At 45.3% G+C, this 24,654-nt stretch overlaps 1 pseudogene; it reads left to right on the plus strand.

Moving 5' to 3' along the window:
* The window catches only part of LOC142312970 (uncharacterized), a 187,202-nt pseudogene that overhangs the window by 31,709 nt on the left and 130,839 nt on the right, over positions 1-24,654 (plus strand).

The raw sequence follows: 24,654 nt of genomic DNA on the forward strand, positions 1-24,654 counted from the left end.
CGGTTCCGGTTGGAGGCCATATCCACAGCCTAGGGATTTCGACTCCGGCTGCCAGGATTGTAACATCATACCAGGACTACAGTAAATAGATACAGTAAATGGATGCTACAGGATCTGTGCCAGAGGCGAAAGATTATCTACTGGAACGCTGAGACTCGGTCAGACTTGATCCAGAAATTAGTCCGTTGGGATGCCCAGAATGATGCAGAGGACGATGAGGATCCCGCCAATATTGACCCAGAGGATTTAAACTATGTGCCACATCATGGATCTAGTGACAATCGGGAATCAACTTTGTCCAAAATGGCCCAAGCCACAGCGTTGTTGGATGCATTGGGGCCTAGATCCTCAAGAGAAGAGAGGGCTTATGTTCTGGAATATGTTTATGGGATTCCAGCTGCAGTACTGCTAACACCAGCCGGTCGAGAAGGATGGTCCCGCTACCCAGGAGAAGCTGCGCCAAAACAAAGGACTACAAACAGGGCCTGTGACTCGCCCAATCTATGGCGCTGTTATACATGTGGGCGCCATGGACATATAGATAAAGATTGTCTCCAAAACCGAGGCCGCATGCTTGGAGCCCATCTACCAGCTCAGCCGGTCAAGAGCCAGGGACTACGAGACACTGGTTCCTCCATTTCCCTGGTAAGGCCAGTTATTGTTTCCCCAGAAGACCCTGTACCAGATTTCCAATTATCCATCTCCCTGGCTGAGGGCCAGCGCTCAGACATTCCTCTGGCATGTGTGCAGTTGGACCTAAGGACTGACCAGGGAGAGGTCGAGGTGGAGCTTGTGGACAGCCTCCCCACACCTGGTATTTTGGGGACCAACCAGTAAGTGATCGATGTGGGGATTGTGAACAGCCTCCCCATACCTGTCATTGTGGAGACTGACCAGAGCAAGGCTGATGTGGAGCTTATGGACACTGTCCCCACACCAGTTATTTCGGGAAAGGACCAGGGAGAGGTTGATGTGAGACTTGTGAACAGCCTCCCCACACCTGTCATTGTGGAGACTAATCAGAGCAAGGCTGATGTGGAGCTTATGGACACCGTCCCCACATCAGTTACTTTGGGGTCTGACCAGGAAGAGGTCCATATGGAGTTTATGGACAGCCTCCCCACACCTGTTGTTTCAGGGACTAGCCAGGAGGAAGTTGAAGTGGGGTTCATAGATGGCCCCACCAAGCCTGTTGTTTCGGATACCACTCAAAGGGAAGTGAAAGTGGGGCTTGTGAATTACCTGCTCACACCAGTCATTTTGGAGAATGACCTAGGACAAGGACTATCCAGTCAGTTTGAAGCAGCCATCACCCACCTCCAAGCCAAGCAGGACCCTGATGTAGATCTTTCTAACATCTTTTCCAGAGATGGTTTGCATTCCTGGTCTCCATCATCCACTTCTGAGCCAAGAACCGTGAGTAAGCCTAACCACACTGTGGCTATTGACTGGGGGAGGATTGATAGTGGGAGATTTGTGCAGGCCCAACTCATGGACCCCACCTTAGTGCTTGTCCACAATATGGCTGCTCAACTTGGGGGAGGTAATCAGGGGGAGGTGTATAGATGCGAGCCTCTGTTGCTGACCTCACCATTAAAAAGGACAATGCCGTCAAGAGGAGAAGGATGATCGGAAGCCTATCATGTCTGGCTAATATTAAGAAGGGGGAGGAATGTGACGACATGGACTCTCATGGGTTAAAGTTTCTTAACATTCAGCCAGACAGGATGATAGATTGTTTATAGACGGGGGATAAGTCCCTCATTGTTTTTACAAGACTCTTTTGGACTCATGTAATTGCGTTGGCCACTGAAAGCCAGACGTATTGTTTCTCCAGACTTTTCCAGTAATCATTGTATTGTAGTTGTGTATTGCTAATGTGATTAACTTAGTAGCCATTGTCTAGTCGGTGACTCCCAGACTACATGTATACCCTTAGTCTTTCTGTAGACATCATTTGGATGAACATTGTCCATGCAGCTTGTGATTCATCCAATGGAAGAGGTGCTCTTGTCCAACCAATCGATGAGGACGCAGTGTATCTAAGTGGAAGGCTGTGGCTATAAAAGGGACTTCTTTAAGCCACCAGGTGGTTGATGGATGCTGATGGATCCAGTCTAAGCTCTAAGGAGCTGACTAGAGGATCAGGATATCTTATGGCTTCAATCTAGGGACTCCGGTTCCGGTTGGAGACCATATCCACAGCCTAGGGATTTCGACTCCGGCTGCCAGGATTGTAACATCATACCAGGACTACCTAATGAGGACACTCAGGTTGGGACAGTTCAGTCACCTGTTACAGACTTTGCAGACCTCACACAGCTTCCTAAATCTGGCATTATTCCTTTCTCGGTGGGTGCCCGCCAAAAGCGGGGTGCTGCTGGATTGGAGTAAATAGCCCTGGAACCTCTGAGGCATGGACATTCTAAATCCCTGGTGGGCCAGCGGAAGGGTGAGACTCTGTTGCCTGTTACATTTGTGTGTTTTGCTGGTTATGTGTTATGTGCCGTTAATTGTTTGGGGATCCAATAAAGTCTAATTATTGTGATTCCCTCACCCTGTGTTGTCTGAGTAGTGTTATGCCCACGGTTAAGGAGGCTGGCGATCAGTTGGGATGAGCCCTGAGCCATGCTGTCTTTCTAAAGACGGCGGGTTTTAGTGAACGAGAGCACCCACTGAGCCCCGTGTCTCCACAATGTCGGGTTTTTTTTTTTCTGTGTTGTTTTCCCTCAGTCCGTTGGTCGGTCGGTCTCTATGTCTTATCTGTCCCTCTCGCTGTCTGTCGGTCAGTTTCCCCCCTCATACTTACCATTCCCCGATCTCCGACACGGCGCTGCACTGCTGTTATAAAAGCTCCGGCCGCTTTTACTATTTTGAAAAAGCTGGCCGCTCATTAAACAATCTAGTATTCCCTGCTTTCCCCGCCCACCGGAAAATATGATTGGTTGCAGTCTGACACGCCCACACGCTGAGTGACAGCTGTCTAACTGAAACCAATCACAGCCGCCGGTGGGTGTGCCACTATGGAGCAAATAAATAAATAAATAAATTAATAAAAACGGCGTGCGGGTTCCACCAATTTTTATACCAGCCAGATAAAGCCATACGGCTGCAGGCTGGTATTCTCAGGATGGGGAGCCCCACGTTATGGGGAGCCCCCCAGCCTAACAATATCAGCCAGCAGCCGCCCAGAATTGCCGCATCCATTTGCTGCGACAGTTCTGGGACTGTACCTGGCTCTTCCCGATTTGCCCTGGTGCGTTGGCAATCGGGGTAATAAGGAGTAAAATGGCAGCCCATAGCTGCCACTAAATCCTAGATTAATCATGTCAGGCGTCTCCCCGAGATACCTTCCATGAGTAATCTGTAAATTACAGTAAATAAATACACACACAGTGAAAAAATCATTTATTTGCAATAAAAACCACTAACAAATACCCTCATTCACCACTTTATTAAGCCCGAAAAACCCCTCCATGTCCGGCGTAATCCACGGTGGTCCAGCCTCGCATCTAGCTCTGCTTCATGGAGGTGACAGGAGCTGCAGAAGACACCGCCGCTCCAGACAGCTCCATTCAGCAACTGAAGACAGCCGCGCGATCAGCGATGATGTCACTGAGGTTACTCGCGGCCACCGCTGGATCATACAACTGTGATAGCAAGTCGCCCGAGTGACAGCGATGAAGTCACAGGTGAGTTGCTGTCACAGTTGTATGATCCAGCGGTGGCCGCGAGTTACCTGACTGACGTTATCGCTGATCGCGTGACTCTCTTCAGTCACTGCATGGAGCTGTCTGGAGCGGCGGTGTCTTCTGTAGCGCTGGAAGCGACGCTGGAACTCCGTGGATTACGCCGGACATGTAGGGCTTTTTCGGGCTGAATAAAGTGGTGAATGAGAGTATTTGTTAGTGGTTTTTATTGCAAATAAAGGATTTTTTCAGGTGTGTGTGTGTGTGTGTATTTATTTACTGTAACTTACAGATTACTCATGGAAGGTATCTCGATGAGACACCTGACATGATTAATCTAGGATTTAGTGGCAGCTATGGGCTGCCATTAACTCCTTATTACCCCGATTGCCAACGCACCAGGGCAAATCGGGAAGAGCCGGGTACAGTCCCAGAACTGTCGCAGCAAATGGATGCGGCAATTCTGGGCAGCTGCTGGCTGATATTGTTAGGCCGGGGGGCTCCCCATAACGTGGGGCTCCCCATCCTGAGAATACCAGCCTTCAGCCGTATGGCTTTATCTGGCTGGTATTAAAATTGGGGGGGGAACGCACGCCGGTTTTTTTATTAATTTATTTATTTATTTCTATGCTCCATAGTGACACGCCCACCGGCGGCTGTGATTGGTTGCAGTTAGACAGCTGTCACTCAGCGTGTGTCAGACTGCAATCAATCATATTTGCCGGTGGGCGGGGAAAGCAGGGAATACTAGATTGTTTAATGAGCGGCCGGCTTATTCAAAATAATAAAAGCCGCCAGAGCAGTGTGAATGCCGTGCATTGCCACGCTGGTGATCGGGGATTGGTGAGTATGAGAGGGGGCTGCTCACTTCCGTCACTCGGGGAATTAGCGGTCACCGGTGAATCCTTCACGGGTGACCGCTAATCATTACGCGGCACACAGACAGAACCGCAGCATGACAATGAATTCGGGTGAAGTTCACCCGAGTTCATTCTCATCGCGCAACTCTGCCTTCTGTCAGCCGACATGTAGTAACGACATTTTGCATCACACACGCAACATTTCCCATGGAAAACACAAACACATGTCAGTTAAGTTTCACACGCACACACGGACATTTCACACGTATATACGGCTAGCATACGGGATACACACGCAGGCCACACATACCATAAAAACGGACCTAAAAAATGGAAAACGGACCCTAAAAACGACCCGTATTACATGCACGTAGTTTTCAAGGACGTGTGTTTCAGACCGGAGGCTGTGTGGGGGCGTATACTGTATATAGGAGGCTGTGTGGGGGCTCATACTGTATATAGAGAGGCTGTATGGAGGCTTATACTGTGTATAGGAGGCTATGTGGGGGCTTATACTGTATATAGAGAGAGTGTGTGGGGGCTTATACTGTATATAGAGAGGCTGTGTGGGGGGCTTATACTGTATATAAAGAGGCTGTGTGGGGTTTATACTGTATATAGAGAGGCTGTGTGGGGGCTTATACTATATATAGAGAGGCTGTGTGGGGTCTCATACTGTGTATAGAGAGGCTGTGTGGGGGCTTATACTGTATATAGAGAGGCTGTGTGGGGGCTTATACTGTATATAGGAGGCTGTGTGGGGGCTCATACTGTGTATAGAGAGGCTGTGTGGGGGCTTATACTATATATAGAGAGGCTGTGTGGGGGCTCATACTGTGTATAGAGAGGCTGTGTGGGGGCTTAAACTGTATATAGAGAGTCTGTCTGGGGGCTCATACTGTGTATAGAGAGGCTGTGTGGGGGCTTAAGCTGTATATAGGAGGCTGTGTGGGGGCTTATACTGTATATAGAGAGGCTGTGTGGGGGCTTATACTGTATATAGAGAGGCTGTTGGGGCTTATACTGTATATAGAGAGGCTGTGTGGGGGCTTATACTTTATATAGTGAGGCTGTGTGGGGCTTATACTGTATATAGGAGGCTGTGTAGGGGCTTATGCTGTATATAGAGAGGCTGTGTGGGGGCTTATACTGTATATAGGAGGCTGTGTGGGGACTTATACTGTATATAGAGAGGCTGAGTGGAGGCTCATACTGTGTATTGAGAGGCTGTGTGGGGGCTTATACTGTATATAGAGAGGCTGTGTGGGGGCTTATACTGTATATAGAGAGGCTGTGTGGGGGCTTATACTATATATAGAGAGGCTGTGTGGGGTCTCATACTGTGTATAGAGAGGCTGTGTGGGGGCTTATACTGTATATAGAGAGGCTGTGTGGGGGCTTATACTGTATATAGGAGGCTGTGTGGGGGCTCATACTGTGTATAGAGAGGCTGTGTGGGGGCTTATACTATATATAGAGAGGCTGTGTGGGGGCTCATACTGTGTATAGAGAGGCTGTGTGGGGGCTTAAACTGTATATAGAGAGGCTGTCTGGGGGCTCATACTGTGTATAGAGAGGCTGTGTGGGGGCACATACTGTATATAGAGAGGCTGTGTGGGGGCTTAAGCTGTATATAGGAGGCTGTGTGGGGGCTTATACTGTATATAGAGAGGCTGTGTGGGGGCTTATACTGTATATAGAGAGGCTGTTGGGGCTTATACTGTATATAGAGAGGCTGTGTGGGGGCTTATACTTTATATAGTGAGGCTGTGTGGGGCTTATACTGTATATAGGAGGCTGTGTAGGGGCTTATGCTGTATATAGAGAGGCTGTGTGGGGGCTTATACTGTAGATAGAGAGGCTGCGTGGGGGCTCATACTGTGTATAGAGAGGCTGTGTGGGGGCTTATACTGTATATAGAGAGGCTGTGTGGGGGCTCATACTGTGTATAGAGAGGCTGTGTGGGGGCTTAAACTGTATATAGGAGGCTGTGTGGGGGCTTATACTGTATATAGAGAAGCTGTGTGGGGGCTTATACTGTATATAGAGAGGCTGTGTGGGGGCTTATACTGTATATAGAGAGGCTGTCTGGGGGCTCATACTGTGTATAGAGAGGCTGTGTGGGGGGACATACTGTATATAGAGAGGCTGTGTGGGGGCTTATACTGTATATAAGAGGCTGTGTGGGGGCTTATACTGTATATAGAGAGGCTGTGTGGGGGCTCATACTGTGTATAGAGAGGCTGTGTGGGGGCTCATACTGTGTATAGAGAGGCTGTGTGGGGGCTCATACTGTGTATAGAGAGGCTGTGTGGGGGGACATACTGTATATAGAGAGGCTGTGTGGGGGCTTAAGCTGTATATAGAGAGGCTGTGTGGGGGCTTATACTGTATATAGGAGGCTGTGTGGGGGCTTATACTGTATATAGAGAGGCTGTGTGGGGCTCATACTGTGTATAGAGAGGCTGTGTGGGGGCTCATACTGTGTATAGAGAGGCTGTGTGGGGGCTTAAACTGTATATAGGAGGCTGTGTGGGGGCTTAAACTGTATATAGAGAAGCTGTGGGGGCTTATACTGTAAATAGAGAGGCTGTGTGGGGGCTTATACTGTATATAGAGAGGCTGTCTGGGGGCTCATACTGTGTATAGAGAGGCTGTGTGGGGGGACATACTGTATATAGAGAGGCTGTGTGGGGGCTTAAGCTGTATATAGAGAGGCTGTGTGGGGGCTTATACTGTATATAGGAGGCTGTGTGGGGGCTTATACTGTATATAGAGAGGCTGTGTGGGGGCTCATACTGTGTATAGAGAGGCTGTGTGGGGGCTCATACTGTGTATAGAGAGGCTGTGTGGGGGCTCATACTGTGTATAGAGAGGCTGTGTGGGGGGACATACTGTATATAGAGAGGCTGTGTGGGGGCTTAAGCTGTATATAGAGATGCTGTGTGGGGGCTTATACTGTATATAGGAGGCTGTGTGGGGGCTTATACTGTATATAGAGAGGCTGTGTGGGGGCTCATACTGTGTATAGAGAGGCTGTGTGGGGGCTTAAACTGTATATAGAGAGGCTGTGTGGGGGCTTATACTGTATATAGAGAGGCTGCGTGGGGACTTATACTGTATATAGAGAGGCTGTGTGGGGGCTCATACTGTATATAGGAGGCTATGTGGGAGCTTATACTGATAATAGAGAGGCTGTGTGGGGACTCATACTGTATATAGGAGACTATGTGGGGCTTATACTGTATATAGAGAGGCTGTGTGCGGTCTTATACTGTATATAGAGAGGCTGTGTGGGGCTTATACTGTATATAGGAGGCTGTGTAGGGGCTTATGCTGTATATAGAGAGGCTGTGTGGGGGCTTAAACTGTATATAGGAGGTTGTGTGTGGGGTTATATTGTATATAGAGAGGCTGTGTGGGGGCTCATACTGTATATAGAGAGGCTGTGTGGGGGCTCATACTGTATATAGAGAGGCTGTGTGGGGGCTCATACTGTATATAGGAGACTATGTGGGGCTTATACTGTATATAGAGAGGCTGTGTGGGGGCTTATACTGTATATAGAGAGGCTGTGTGGGGCTTATACTGTATATAGGAGGCTGTGTAGGGGCTTATGCTGTATGTAGAGAGGCTGTGTGGGGGTTATATTGTATATAGAGAGGCTGTGTGGGGGCTTATACTATATATAGGAGGCTGTGTGGGGCTTATACTGTATATAGAGAGGCTGTGTGGGGGGTTATATTGTATATAGAGATGCTGTGTGGGGGCTTATGCTGTATATAGTAGGCTGTGTGGGGGCTTATACTGTATATAGGAGGCTTTGTGGGGGCTTATACAATATATATAGAGAGGCTGTGTGGGGGCTCATACTGTATATACAGAGGCTGTGTGGGGGCTTATACTATATATAGAGAGGCTGTGTGGGGGCTTATATATAGAGAGGCTGTGTGGGGGCTTATACTGTGTATAGGAGGCTATGTGGGGGCTTATACTGTATATAGAGAGGCTGTGTGGGGGCTTATACTGTATATAGAGAGGCTGTGTGGGGGCTTATACTGTATATAGAGTGGCTGTGTGGGGGCTTATACTGTATATAGAGTGGCTGTGTGGGGGCTTATACGGTATATAGAGAGGCCGTGTGGGGCCTTATACTGTATATAGAGAGGCTTTGTGGGGGCTTATACTGTATATAGAGTGGCTGTGTGGGGGCTTATACGGTATATAGAGAGGCTGTGTGGGGGCTTATACTGTATATAGAGAGGCTGTGTGGGGGCTTATACTGTATATAGAGAGGCTGTGTGGGGGCTTATACTGTATATAGAGAGGCTGTGTGGGCTCATACTGTATATAGAGAGGCTGTGTGGGGGCTTATACTGTATATCGAGCGGCTGTGTGGGGGCTCATACTGTATATAGAGAGGCTGTGTGGGGGCTCATACGGTATACAGGGACCTACAGTGCCTTGTGAAAGTATTCACGCAACGTTGGCATTTTTCATGTTTTGTCATCTCACAACCTAGAATTTCCCTGTTTTTTGAGGGTTCCATCAGGTCATGAACAGAACCTGCTGACAACTGAGAATATTTGATTTTCTTTTTATTGTGAAGCAAACAACAAATAGGATAAAATAACTGAAAACTTCACTTTGCATAACTATTCACCCCCTAAAGTCAGTACTTTGTGGAGCCGCCTTTGCACTTTGCGCTTTGCACAGCTGTAAGTCACTTTGGATAAGTCTCTCTTTCCACATTTTGCCCATTCCTCAAAGTAAACCTGCTCCAGCTCCTTGAAGTTAGATGTTTCCTCTGGTGAGCAGCGTCTTCACGTATGACCACAGATTCTCCATTGGATTAAGGTCTGGGCTGTGACTCAGCCGCTCCAATACATTTAGGCCGGTTTCAAATTTGCGTCGTTTTGACAGAAACTGAATCCAGCACAGTTCATTTATTTACAGTGGAAGCGCATGTGGTTGTGTGCTTCATACATAACTGCATGTGTACACATGGTGTCGCGCTTCCACTGTAAAAATTCCATATCTATATGTAAGAATTAAAATATGAATAATGTAATCTGCATAACTGTCATGAACTTTAAGAATAAAGAAAAATGTAGTTATTGAATTGATCAATACAACAGAGTTCCAACACCTCGTCACGGTATTCTCTAAGTTGGGGTCCCTAGCTAATGTGTGTCCTCTCAACAGTTAAAAAACTTGCCGTGTATGGGAAGCTGAGACCCAGGCTATATATGCGTATAATGTGGACCAGCAAAAGGTATGGGTGGGATCGAGTTCACAAACGAAAAACTACAAACCAATTAACAAAATAACGTTTGGAACGCCATGCTAAGTCTGTCAGACTTAGAATTTTGTTCCAAACGTTATTTTTTAATTGGTTTGTAAATTTTAACTGCTTGACATCAGCTGACATGTCCGGCGATCACCACTTACTGCTCACGGCAGGCACACGAGCCATGACGTACCCAGTACAGTCATGTGTAAGAGTTATCTTTGGTCTCTGTGCTGCCTCTATGATTAATGCCCTCCTTGCCCGAGCTGAGCTTTTGGTGAGTGGCCCTCTCTTGGCAGGTTTGTTGTGGTACCATTTTCTTTCTGTTTGATGATTAGAACCCAACACTGACTTGTACTTCTCACCACTTTGGCTCTGACTTGTTTGGAGATCTCCCTGGTCTTCATGGTGTTGTTTGGCGTTCTTGTTGTCTTCATGGTGTTGTTTGGAAATCTCCTTGGTCTTCATGGTGTTGTTTGGAGATCTTTTTGTCTTCATGGTGTTGTTTGGAGATCCTCTTGGTCTTCATGGTGTTGTTTGGAGATCCCCTTGGTCTTCATGGTGTTGTTTGGAGATCTTGTGGTCTTCATGGTGTTGTTTGGAGATCTCCTTGGTCTTCATGGTGTTGTTTGGAGATCTACTTGGTCTTCATGGTGTTGTTTGGAGATCTTTTTGTCTTCATGGTGTTGTTTGGAGATCCCCTTGGTCTTCATGGTGTTGTTTGGAGATCTTGTTGTCTTCATGGTGTTGTTTGAAGATCTCCTTGGTCTTCATGGTGTTGTTTGGAGATCTTGTTGTCTTCATGGTGTTGTTTGGAGATCCCCTTGGTCTTCATGGTGTTGTTTGGAGATCCCCTTGGTCTTCATGGTGTTGTTTGGAGATCTCCTCGGTCTTCATGGTGTTGTTTGGAGATACCCTTGGTCTTTATGGTGTTGTTTGGAGATAATCTTGGTCTTCATGGTGTTATATGGAGATCTTGTCGTCTTCATGGTGTTGTTTGGTTAGTAGTGCCTCTTGCTTAATGGTGTTGCAGCCTCTGTGGCCTTTCAGAAGAGGTGCGTACATACTGACAGATGCCGGGACACTTAGATTGCACACAGTTGGTCTTCCTTTCACTAAGTATGTGACTTATTGAGGTATTTGCTTGCACCAGAATTTTTTATAGAAAAAGGGGTGAATACATATGCAAATAGCAAATTTTATTTATTTTATCCCATACATTTAATTTTTGCCTATATTTTTCTCTCTTCCCTTCCTCAACTTAGACTATTTAGTGGTGATGTATCACACACAAATCATATTACAAAAATATGTAAACACAGGTTGTAGTAACAGAATAGGTAAAAAACTAAGGGGGTGAATACTTTCTCAAGACACTTTGTGTGGGGCTCATACTGTATGTAGGGTGCTTTGTGGGGCTTATATAGTATATAGGGTGATGTCAGGTTATTTATTTCTGATCAATATTAAATGATACAAGTAATGTAGAATAATATGTGAATATTGATATTGAGCAGAATTAATTTCAGCCTATTGGTTTGGCCTCCACAGCCATCACAGTCTCTCATGTGGCCCCTCGGGAAAATGAATTGCCCACCCCTGCCATACACATTAGAGAACTGTCGGCCAAACCATTATTGGACTGACAGCTTCTTTCCAACTCCCCCATACACACCAACACTCCAGCTTTCCTGTGGTGTCTATGAGAGACACACCTCCAGACTCCTGGAGCGGAGGATTATCTCCAGGAAGAAGAAACAGATCAGTCTCTGAAATTCAGCATGCCGGATCATTCTCTGCCCTGACATCATCTATCGGGAGGCTCCATATATATTATACAGTCGAATAATCCCCTCCATAATCAGCAGTTGCCGCTAACTTTAGTCTAATGTGTTTGGAGCCTAAGGCTATATGCGCACGTTGCGTAATTACATGCAGTTACACTGCGCTTTGTAGCGCAGCGTAACTGCATGCGTCCTGCGTCCCCTGCATAATCTATGGAGATTGTGCAGGGGCTGTGCGCACGTGGCGTTTTAGAGCGCAGCGCTTCGGCTGCTGCCAGAAGCGCACGTTCTAAGAAGTGACATGTCACTTCTTCCGTGCGCTTTGCCGGCAGCCCCTGCTCTGTCTATGGCAGGAGCTGCAGGCAGAGCGCATGGAATCGGCTTTTTTTTTTTTCACTACGGACATTTTCTGCAGCGATTTGAAGTGCACGTGTGCTCTTCAGATCGCTGCAGAAAATTCTGCAGTGACTGTACGCAACGTGCGCACATAGCCTAAGAGCTTATTGGACGCTGCCTCTGGCAGAGAATAATAGACTTTGTACATTGCAGACCGAAAAACCATTATTAGACCCCTAGCTACCTTAGCATCCAAGCAGACCCCCAGTATCAAGAAATGATGAGGGAAGGGGGGCAATGAGAACCCCCCCCCCCTAAAAAAAACAAAACAAAACCCCAAACAAACAATATATTAAGGGCTAAAAAATGAAATAAAAAAAGCCTCCATTTAGTGGTGGTGATGGAGTCATTGATAGAGACGCAGTAGAGGATGAAGATGTCGTCCTCATCATGGAGCCGTTATTTCTCCTCTCACGTGTAATGAATTTCTCCTGCAGTTTTGCTGATGCCGATTCCAGTGTCGGTAAATGAGAGGAGAATTAGTGATATGGAAGATGAGTCTATGAGAAACGTATTCAGCTGCCGACTCCGAGGAGGAAACTGCTTGTTGTGTGTGGCCTAAATATATAGGATTTATTAGTAGATAGAAAGATAGATAGATAAAGCTGACTACTGTAAAATACTAACAATAGTAACACATAATGACCCCCCATTACTCCTGTGCCCCCGCTGCTTGGGTCCCCTCCAGTCTCTATATTTCCTGTCAGTTTAGTCAGTGATAACAAACGTGATCTCTGCAGTCAATCAGTGGCTGAAGCATTGACCGAAATAACCAGCGTTTGGCAGCAGAGGAGACGTCTTAAAGGGAAGGTGTCGTGCCCAAAAAAAATTTTTCAATAACTTAAAAAAATGTAAAGTATTAATGTTTTGTTTAAATATTATTTGTTTTTAATTGAGCAACATATAAAAAAAAATAAAAAGTTTGATATTTTCCACTCTTAAACACTAGGGGGAGCAGCTGCTGAAATCCTACAGAAATCCCACTGTAGAGATAGCCTGGATTACAGCTGCAGTAAAGTGGGCAGAATCTGCTCTCCTGTGTGTGATGTCACCTCCCCCTCCCAACCTGGGTGTTTCCAACAGATAAGAGAGAATGAAATGTAGGGACACAGTGCAGAGCCATTTTGTTGGTGACCACAAATGTCTAAAGTGTCACCAAGGACAGCTGCATAGTGCTCCCCACATAACGCTCTACACACCCCGATCCTGCAATGCTCTGCCACATGCACGCCCGCAATGCTCTGCCACACAGACGCACGCAGTGTGTATGTGTGTACACTGTGTATATACTGTGTGTGTGACAGCAACATGTACTGTGTGTATATACTATATACTGTGTGTATATACTATATACCATATGAACGCTGTGTATATTCTGTGTGTGTGACCGAGCAGCATGAGGGGAGGTGGAGCCAGCGTGTGTATATACTATATACCATGTACTGTGTGCATATACTATACACTGTGTGTATATACTATATACCATGTGCATATACTGTGTGTGTGACCGAGCAGCATGAAGGAGGCGGAGCCAGCGTGTGTATATACTATATACCATGTACTGTGTGCATATACTATACACTGTGTGTATATACTATATACCATGTGCATATACTGTGTGTGTGACCGAGCAGCATGAAGGAGGCGGAGCCAGCGTGTGTATATACTATATACCATGTACTGTGTGCATATACTATACACTGTGTGTATATACTATATACCGTGTGTACACTGTGTATATACTGTGTGTGTATACCTTGTGTACAGTGTGTATATACTGTGTGTGTTATCGAGCAGCATGAAGGAGGCGGGGCCAGCGTGTGTATATACTATATACCATGTACTGTGTGCATATACTATACACTGTGTGTATATACTATATACCATGTGCATATACTGTGTGTGTGACCGAGCAGCATGAAGGAGGCGGAGCCAGCGTGTGTATATACTATATATCATGTACTGTGTGCATATACTATACACTGTGTGTATATACTACCGTGTTTCCCCGAAAGTAAGGCCCTGTCTTACATTAATTTTACCCCCAAAAGTCCCACCCTGCCTTACTTTCGGGGGAGGCCTTACATTGGAAAAAAAAAAATAACAATTTCCCCCTCCCCCCCTCCCCCCTGCAGCCTCCCCATTGTTTGAGAGTCCGGCATGCACCCCATCCTCCCCCCTGCAGCCTCCCCATTGTTTGAGAGTCCGGAATCCACCCACCCCATCCTCCCCCCTGCAGCCTCCCCATTGTTTGAGAGTCCGGAATCCACCCCATCCTCCCCCCTGCAGCCTCCCCATACAGTGGTTCTGCCCCCCACTCTGCCACCACACACACTGACACATACGGTACCGGTACAGACCCACACGGCACCCACACACATATCGTACCGGTACCGTACACACACACACACACACTCTGACACATACAGCCCCCATACACATACCGTACACACACAGAGAGAGAGTTTCGGAACTTACCGTTACTTTCCTTCTGCCGGGGACGCCGGGGACGCTGGACCAATGGGAGCGAGCCTGCAGGCGGTGACGTCGCGGTTGATTCGGCCAATCAGCTGCGAGCCGGCTGACTGGCCAATCACAGCTCGAGCTGATGGCCAGCAGGGAGCCTGTGACGAACAGGCTGATCGGCCAATCAGCATCAAGCAGGAAGAGCGTTGACCCGGGACGCGCCGCAGGCCGGCGAGATTGCGGGGGCCATTCACCGGAGGAGGTATACATTACGCCGCGACCACCACCCATAGGCGGCCTTACATTCCCCGGGCACCCCCGCTACCCTGCCTTACAATCGGGGGGTGCCCTACATTGGCGGACCCCCCCGAAACCCCCACCCTGCCTTACTTTCGGGGGGGTCCTACTTTCGGGGAAACACGGTATATACCGTGTGTACACTGTGTATATACTGTGTGTGTGACCGAGCATCATGAAGGAGGCGGAGCCAGCGTGTATATACTAAATACCATGTACTGTGTGCATATAGTATACACTGTGGGTGTATATATACTATATACCGTGTGCACACTGTGTGTGTGACCGAGCAGCATGAAGGAGGCGGAGCCAGCGTGTGTATATACTATATACCATGTACTGTGTGCATATACTATATACTGTGTGTACATATTATAGACCGTGTGTACATCGTGTATATATTGTGTGTCACCGAGCAGCATGAAGGAGGCGGAGCCAGCATGTGTATATACTATATACCATGTACTGTGTGCATATACTATACACTGTGTGTATATACTACATACCATGTGTACACTGTGTATATATTGTGTGTGTGACCAAGCAGCATGAAGGAGGTGGAGCCAGCGTGTGTATATATTATATACCGTGTATTGTGTGTATATACTATATACCGTGTGAACACTGTGTATATACTGTGTTTGTGACCGAGCAGCATGACGGTGCAATGCTATGTATGCACGACCACCCGAAATGCTCAGCCACACGCCCGCAATGCTCTGCTGCACGCTCACCCACAATGCTCTGCCACATGCACGCACAAAATGCTCTGCCACATGCACGCACAAAATGCTCTGCCACATGCACGCACAAAATGCTCTGCCACATGCACGCACAAAATGCTCTGCCACATGCACACACAAAATGCTGCTCTGCCACACACACACAAGCACGCACACACACAAAATGCTCTGCCAGCACACACACAAAATGCTCTGCCACACGCACGCACAAAATGCTCTGCCACACACACGCACAAAATGCTCTGCCACATGCACGCACAAAATGCTCTGCCACACGCACGCACAAAATGCTCTGCCACACGCACACACAATGCTCTGCCAGCACACACACAAAATGCTCTGCCAGCACACACGCAATGCCCTGCCAGCACACACATTGCTCTGCCAGCACACACACACAATGCTCTGCCACACGCACACGCAATGCTCTGCCACATGCACGCACACAAAATGCTCTGCCACACGCACGCACAATGCCTTGCCAGCACACACACAGCATGACCGCTGTGAGCTGCAGAAAGATGGCGCTGATCTCCTCCCTCTGCTGTGATCTAGACAGCCCAGGGGGCGCGTCCATTTCACAGCAGGGAGATCTCCTGTAATAAGTCTAGGGGTCGGAGTCCGACTATCAGAGTCTATGCACAGGGGCTGCCATAAAGGAGTGAGTAACTGTCGTTACACACACAGCAAATCCAGCATGGCAGCCCCCAGTGCCTCCAGTAAAATTAGAATTAAATAAAAACTAAATAAGCAGTGATTTTCATTTTTTATTAAAAATACTTGATATCAAAATCCCTATTTTTAATACAAAAATAAAAAAACGCGACATCTTCCCTTTAAGGCCCCGTCACACACAGCGACGGATCTAACAATATATCGCCGGGGTCACGGATTCCGTGACGCACATTGGCATCGTTAGCGACGTCATTGCGTGTGACACGCACGAACGACCATTAACGATGGAAAATACTTACCAAATCGTCCATCGTTGACACGTCTTTTCTTTTAAAAAAATCATTGATTGTAGAGGACGCAGGTTGTTCGTCGTTCCTGAGGCAGCACACATCGCTACGTATGACACCTCGGGAACGACGAACTATAGCGTACCTGCATCCGCCGGCAATGAGGAAGGAAGGAGGTGGGCGGGTTGTTACGGACGCTCATCTCTGCCCCTCCGCTTCTATTGGACGTCCGCTTAGTGACGCCGCACGAACCGCCCCCTTAGAAAGAGGTGGTTTGCAGGCAACAGCGACGTCGCTAGATAGGTAAGTCCATGTGACTGCTCCTAACGATTTTGTACGTGACGGGCAGCGATTTGCCCGTGACGCACAAACAACGGGGTCGGGTGCTTTCACCAGCGCTATCGCTAGTGATATCGCTGCGTGTATCGCCGCCTTTAGTTAGCAATTCAGTTTATCTTCCAGTCCATATGAAACAAGAGAATACAACTTCTACACGTTCTGTCTCCTCATATGTTTTCCCTTATTATCTCCAATAATTGTATTATTACAGCGGATTCTTTCTGATGTTACATCATCATTGTCTCCCCATTCAGGTCCCTACAATATCGGATCCTCTCAGTGGAGATCTTCTATAGAAGAGAATTCTCCTGATTGCCCCGTGAAGGATGGATATGGACAGGGACAAGATGGCGGAGAGGATATTACACCTCACCCTAGAGATCCTCTTCCGGCTTACTGGAGAGGTGAGAGATTCTGATGACATCACATTACATCATTCTTATCTATGGGAATAACAGATGGACAGAACTGGAGAGGTGGGGACTCTGGAAATGTCTATAGTGAGATTTATTACTGTGTCTCTCCATAACCAGGATTACACAGTAGTGAAGAAGACCTCTAGTGAGCGCTGTCAGGCCCCTGTGTCTGAGGGATGGGGAAGACCCCTGAGCCCAATCACGGGGCCTCCACCTCACCCCCCGATACATGAGGACATCAAGGACCAGAAGATCCTAGAACTCACCTACAAGATGATTGAGCTGCTGACTGGAGAGGTGACACTACTGGGAATGCTGGGACATTATACAGTAACGCTCTGAAGGGATCGGAGGATGACGGTATCATTGTATGTGTCAGGTTCCTATAAGGTGTCAGGACGTCACCATCTATTTCTCTATGGAGGAGTGGGAGTATTTAGAAGGGCACAAAAAGGGAAGGGAACTAAATACTCGGCCTATAATTATCTGTATGTAACGAATGAATTCAGTCCCTGTATGTGTCTCCTCCAGTTCTTTCCAGTAAGAGGACAACACCAGAGAGATGTCACCGTCCTCTTCTCCCACAGGACTGTAAACAAGAAGATCCCGATGTTCCTCAGGATCATCAGGTAGATGGAGAGAAGGTGTCATGAAATCTCCCTATGATGTGTAGACAGATGTGCTCAGTCTTGTTTTATCCACCAGTATTATATATTTTATACTTGTGTAATGAGAACGGTGGAGATAGCAGGATTAGAGCTGATCATAGATGTGACTTCTCCATCTGTCTGTGACTTTTACAAATTTGTTTCAGTATGAAGATCTGACCCATATTAATACTACAGAGACATATGTGAGGGGTGATGAGTGGTGTAAAGAGGAGATTCCTACAGATAACCGCCCAGGTGAGTAGTGACCACTAAATGCAGAGAAGTCACAGATTCTTCTTAGTCACCGGCTGTGGCTGCTTTATCAGGGTTGTTGTCCGGCCATAGAAAATGGTCACCATTTTGCTGCTAGACCACCACATGCTCCTCCACCCAAAGCTGTCCCCATTATTTTGAGCATTGGATGCCCTTCTGTTGGAGTGAGATCTGTATCAGCCAGATCTTACAGGTAGCCAGATCCATCCTATCCACTGAAATTAGAAGATGTTGACCTCTAGCTGCCCAGATCTCTAATCTGCAAAGCCAAATGACAGCGTACGTAGAATGTGCAGACAACTTAGAAAATCATGGGGAGGGGCGTGGCTTAGCTGGGGAAGAAGAAGGATGCACATGGAGGAGCGCCTGCATCTCAATTTGTAATCTAGTGACATCCAACGCCGATCCTTAAGAAAAAGTGGCCCCAAAACAAAATCCATCTCCCTACATCTGCTGTGGAGCCCAGGAAAACAACTTTGGAGCGTTGTGGAGATTGAGTGAGTAGCGGCCTGATTACAGTGCTGAAGCCAGGGCCTAAAGTAGCAGCCATACCAACCATACAACTACCAGTCCCCAGAGACTAGGAGGGTGCAGCAGCACTGCGATTTACTGACAGAAGAAGCATTGCTCCAAGCTCCCTCCTGCCCCACTGCCTACAGGGACTGAGGGAGAAGGCCAGAAGAGAGAGGGCTTGCTAGATGTATGGGAGCAGCTGCCATTAGAATCCAGCAGAGAGGCACAGCACCTGCACCACTCCAACCTCCCTTCCCCCCTTCATTTCTCTTGGCTGGAGCTAGAGAGAGGTGCTCTGGAGGAGAGGAGACCTGCGCCCAAGGATAAATATCACCTAATTGCTCCTGGATCGGGTTGCCACCTGAGAGAGTGGGGCCCCAAGTTCACCCTGCACCACCATTTGTAACGTTGTGAGGAGAGGGAGTGAGACTGCTGATACCAGAGCACAGCAGATAGCTACACCATCAATCAGCAGAGGTACCTGGAAAACAGGAACAGAGACACTGGCCTGGGATCCACTCCTGTACTGGGGTTTACAGAGAGGAGGAGAAGGCTCAGGGAGAGGAGACTGAACTGTAAGGGGTTAAGTTCCTAGGACATCACCAAGACCAGAGCAGCCTGCTTCCCTCCCCCTTGCTCATCTGGACAATAAAAAACCAGCACAGGGGAAATTTAACTCATCCCAAGCTGCCTGTTGCTGGATCGCAGATGCTGCTCACCCCATGTTAATGCAGCAAAACGTAAGTGGCTGAACATAAAACCCCTCTAGGTTATACATTGATATATAAAAAATACAGCTAGAGCTGACGATTCTAAGCATACAACAAACAGAAGCTCCAGTATAAGGTGCAAGAACAATGTGCAACAGTGGTGAACAGTGACATCTAGTGGTCAAGACTATAAAAGGGCTGCAGCAGCTGAGAAATAGAAAGTTAAAAGGGGAAAGGAAAAAAAAAAAAAAAGAGGACAAGCTTACTCCAAATGCGTTAACCCAACCTACTTTCTCCCAGCAAAGTTCTATTAAGACCAGGTCTAGAAAATGGGGAAAAACTACAAATTACAATTTGACGAGCCAAACAAAACCCTGAAAACTCCAAAGAAGAACCAGGAAGGGGATAAATCTAAAAAACAACACACCCAAGAGATGTCAGCACAAAAATCCAGACAAGCACCAACCACCAACTTCACACTGTCAGACAGTGATGAGGATGAAGAGACACTAAGCGGAAATGCCAATCTCATGGAACATATCAAAGCCCTTCCTACAGCAAACTGCATCAGAAACCTATTTAAGGAATTCACGCAGACCATAAAAGAAGAGATGGCTGAACTTAAAAGTGACATAAAACAGATCTATACAAGAGTCCATATCCTTGAAAACGACTTTGACCAAATTACAACGCACTCAGAGAGAGTGACAGAAATCCTGATCGACAATCAAAAAGAGATCTTCTTGCAAAAACTTCACATAGATGATCTCGAGAACAGGTCCAGAAGGAATAACCTTCGAATTCGAGGATTACCAGAATCAGTAGAAGACAAAGACATTCACACAGCCCTTACACAGATATTTAATACTCTACTTGGCAAAGAAGAAACCATTGACATGGGGTTAGAAAGAGCCCACAGAGTTTACAAACCCAAAACTGCAAACTGGGATAAACCAAGGGATGTTCTATGTTGTTTACAAAGCTTTAAAATAAAGGAACAAATCTACCAAAAAGCGAGATACACCCGCAAGATTGAATATGAAGAGACAGAAATACAAATCTATCAGGACCTTTCAAAGCTTACTTTAGATCTGAGAAGACAATTACAGCCCTTAACAAAAACACTGAGAGAAAAAAATATAATTTACAGATGGATGTTTCCTTTTGGTTTAGCCATCTCCTTTGACAACAAAAATCTAATAATCAGAACTCCAGACGATCTTCCCTTTGTCCTCAATAAGTTGGACTTAATGCATATAAAGATACCAGATTGGACCTCCGCTGAAGATTTCCTTCACTTGCCTGCACTACCTAAACGTGACAAATGGACCACAACATCACCACTCAGAGCAAGTAAAGTGAGAAAACTGAATCAGGGGCCAAAGAAGACTCCAAGAAAAAGACAAGGGGAACAAGATGAAAATGGATGATGACTCTCCAATACCTTTATATACCTGACCTCATCATTCAAGTTTAAGAAATACCCTGATGAGAAACGGAAAAGAAAAGATCCTTTTTTTTTTTATTTTTTTTTTCCTCTCTCTCTCTCCCTCCTCTCCCTCTGTTAACCTTCCACCCAACGTTTTCGTTCGGGGGAGGAGGAGAGAATTGGAGAGAAGTCGTAGTTTTGTCTAAGTTTACCACATGATTGCGTATGTTCCCTATTCAGTTCCTGTTCTAAAGACATTACATTTGTGGAAATAGAGACATCGGGACTTAGTCCTCTTTCTATCTGCCTGTGATTTGTGCATATCGTTCAATCAAATCACAATTCTACAAAGAACTCTCTTGGACGCTCATGACCTCTATCCTCATCGTTCAAGCAACAGAACCGAAGACCATTGGTTGTAACTATACAAATATGGAATGTTTGCTTTAATTGGTTATTATTTATCATTTATAACTGACTTGTTATCTCACCCTCTTACATTACATTTACTGATAAGACTTAGCTGGGAGATAGTGCCCCCTAGTTCACTTCACTGAAAGTGTCAAGTACATATACTGTCTAAAAGTACTACATCCTAGGTCCACGCCACCACGGACCGGAAAATCCACTATTGCAGATTACACTGGAAGGGATTGGCTTGGCTTACCCTATCCCTTCCAGCTGCAAATTTTCTTTGTTTTTTCATTTCTCAATTTGAGAAATCCACAACGTCTCAAGGCTATGGCTAAGAGACTCAAATATCTCACACTCTACCCTATACTAAATCTTTTTCACCCTTCCCAGATACCTACCCAAATTTCAAAAATAAATTATCAATTATTTCATGGTAACTATGGCTAATCTTAACTTTATAACGTTCAATGTTAAAGGCATGAACATCCCCCAAAAAAGATCACAAATACTGAGCTATCTTAACAAACACCAAATAGATATCGCTCTTCTCCAGGAGACTCACTTCAAGAAGACGTACACACCAGTAACAAAAAATAAGGTCTACACCAGATGGTTTAATGCCAATTCCCCAATCAAGAAAAATAAAGGGGTCTCGATTATTATCCATAAAAAGATACCCTTTAACCTCAAAGACGTCATTTATGATCCAGACGGCAGGTTCATCTTCTTGAAATGCCAACTATACAACTCCTTATACACAATCATAAACATCTACGCCCCAAATACTAACCAGCTGCCCTTCTTTAAGAAAATATTCAACACTGCATCTTTTTTCAGAAGGGAGTATAATATTAGGAGGTGACTTCAATATCCCTCTACACCCTCCATCAGACACCTCAGATGGACATTCAACGATCCCAATTAAAACAGTAAATTTCATTAAAAAATCCCTCACAGAATTACTTCTGGTCGACAGCTGGAGGATCTCATACCCCTCAACCAAAGATTACTCTTATTACTCACAAGTCCATAAGAAATACTCCAGAATAGATTATCTATTCATATCCCATCAACTTCTAAGCAATGTTAAAAAAATACATTATGATATAATATTACTTTCTGATCATGCCCCCCTACTTTTAAACATAAAGCTTTCACAAGGCAGAAGATGCCCACTCAATTGGAAACTCAACAATAGTTTAATAAAAAACAAAACTTCTCAAGACTACATAAGAACGTCCATCCAAAACTACTTTAGAGAAAATTGCTTCAATAACATATGTGACCATAACGTTTGGGAAGCCCACAAAGCAGTTCTACGAGGTACTTTAATAGAACTCGGCACTAGAACCAAAAAAGAAAGAGAAAAAACAACAATTTCCCTTCTAGACCAAATAAAAAACTTAGAAGGACAACATAAAACAAATCAAAACCCTTCATTACAGAAGGACTTATTCAAGCTAAGATCTGAGCTCAGAGCTCTTTTAAATCAAAAAAGCAAAAAATACCTTAACTATGCAAGGTTTCGATCCTACCTTTACTCCAACAAAAGTGGACGTAATTTAGCAAACATGATTAAAAAACAAATAAATACAACATATATCACAAAAATTAAAAATACGAATGACAAAGTACATCACAAAACTGAAGACATTGCTAATATTTTCTCTTCATACTACTCCAACGTATACAACCTCACAACAGCACAAGAGTCTCAAGAGGGGAAAACAAAACTCATAAAAACTTTCCTAAAAGACCTGAAATTACCTAAACTCACAACCCAACAAGCACAAAATCTAACGATCCCAATATCCTCCCAAGAAGTAGAATCATCCATACACTCAACTCCGGGAGGGAAAAGTCCAGGCCCGGATGGTTTTTCAATTGAGTACTACAAAATTTTTAAAACAGAACTAGTTCCACATATGACAAACTATTTTAACTATATAAACAAGAATAACCCATTCAATAAAGAAGCCCTAACAGCTCACATAACTCTAATCCCAAAAGAAGGAAAAGATCCATCCCTTTGCGGAAGCTATAGACCAATTTCGCTGATTAACAATGACGTAAAACTGTATGCCAAAATCATAGCAAAAAGAATACAAAACATAATACCTGATCTTATAAACCTAGAACAAGTGGGATTTACAAAAGAGAGAGAAGCAAAAGATAATGTAATTAAAACACTAAATTCCATTCAATATGCAAAACATAACAATATTGAAACTGCAATCATCACCTCAGATGCAGAAAAAGCTTTCGACCGCGTCAATTGGCTATTTATCGAACAAACTTTAAAAAAATTTGGCTTCCCACCCTTATTCATTGACAAAATCCTGGCACTTTATACCACCCCAACCGCAAAACTAAAAATAAATAATGAACTCTCCTCTAGTTTTAACATAAAAAATGGAACCAGACAGGGCTGTCCCCTTTCACCACTTCTATTTATTCTAACAATAGAAACCTTTCTCCAGAAAATAAGACAAAATCCCAAGATCTCAGGCCTGAAATGCAACCAAATAGAATACAAATACGCGGCATTTGCAGATGACATACTTTTCATTTTAACGAACCCTTCAAATTCAATTAAGGCCCTTACCGCAGATTTCAAGTTATATAGTGAAGTCTCCAACTTCAAAATAAATTTTTCAAAATCCCATTTATTAAACATTAACATTCCCCCCAAAATATGGAAAAATGTATCAGAATCATCTAATTTCAGTATTAGCAATTCCATCACCTACCTAGGCGTAAGAATTAGCAACTCCCTGTCTCAACTATACGATCTGAATCTCAAGCCACTTTTTCACAAAATAGAAGCCGACATTTCCGCTTGGAGCAGTTTACCAATCTCGTGGTTTGGGAGAACCAATTTAATCAAGATGATCATTCTGCCAAAAATCTTATATCTTCTACAAGTAATCCCTACAGATATCCCACAACATTTCTTCAGCAAATTGAAAAACATGATCTCAAATTTTATATGGCTTAAAAAGAGCCATAGACTAAAGTACACTATACTGACTGCTCCTAAATCTAAAGGAGGTACAGGACTCCCAGATTTTGAACGCTATTGGCTAGCCACACACATAGCCAGACTCATGGAGATGAAGAAAAACCCCCCTAGAAAACTGTGGACTACCTTGGAAATCAGCAACTTAAAAGGAGACCTATCACATTTTCTATGGCCAACCCCTCACAACAGATTCAAATATAAAGACATACTGAACCCTTTTACCAAAGTAACACTTAAGCTTTGGCACAAATTTAATAAAAAACTAGATCTAATTCCGAACATTTGCAGAGCCACCCCCATTTTACATGTGATCCCGCAAAAATTTAGACTCCTAAAAAACAAAATTAGGACATCAAAAAATCTCTGCAACATAACACTGTCAGAGATAATCCATAACCATG

Source organism: Anomaloglossus baeobatrachus, chromosome 5, assembly GCF_048569485.1.
Source record: "Anomaloglossus baeobatrachus isolate aAnoBae1 chromosome 5, aAnoBae1.hap1, whole genome shotgun sequence".
NCBI classification, from domain to species: domain Eukaryota; kingdom Metazoa; phylum Chordata; class Amphibia; order Anura; family Aromobatidae; genus Anomaloglossus; species Anomaloglossus baeobatrachus.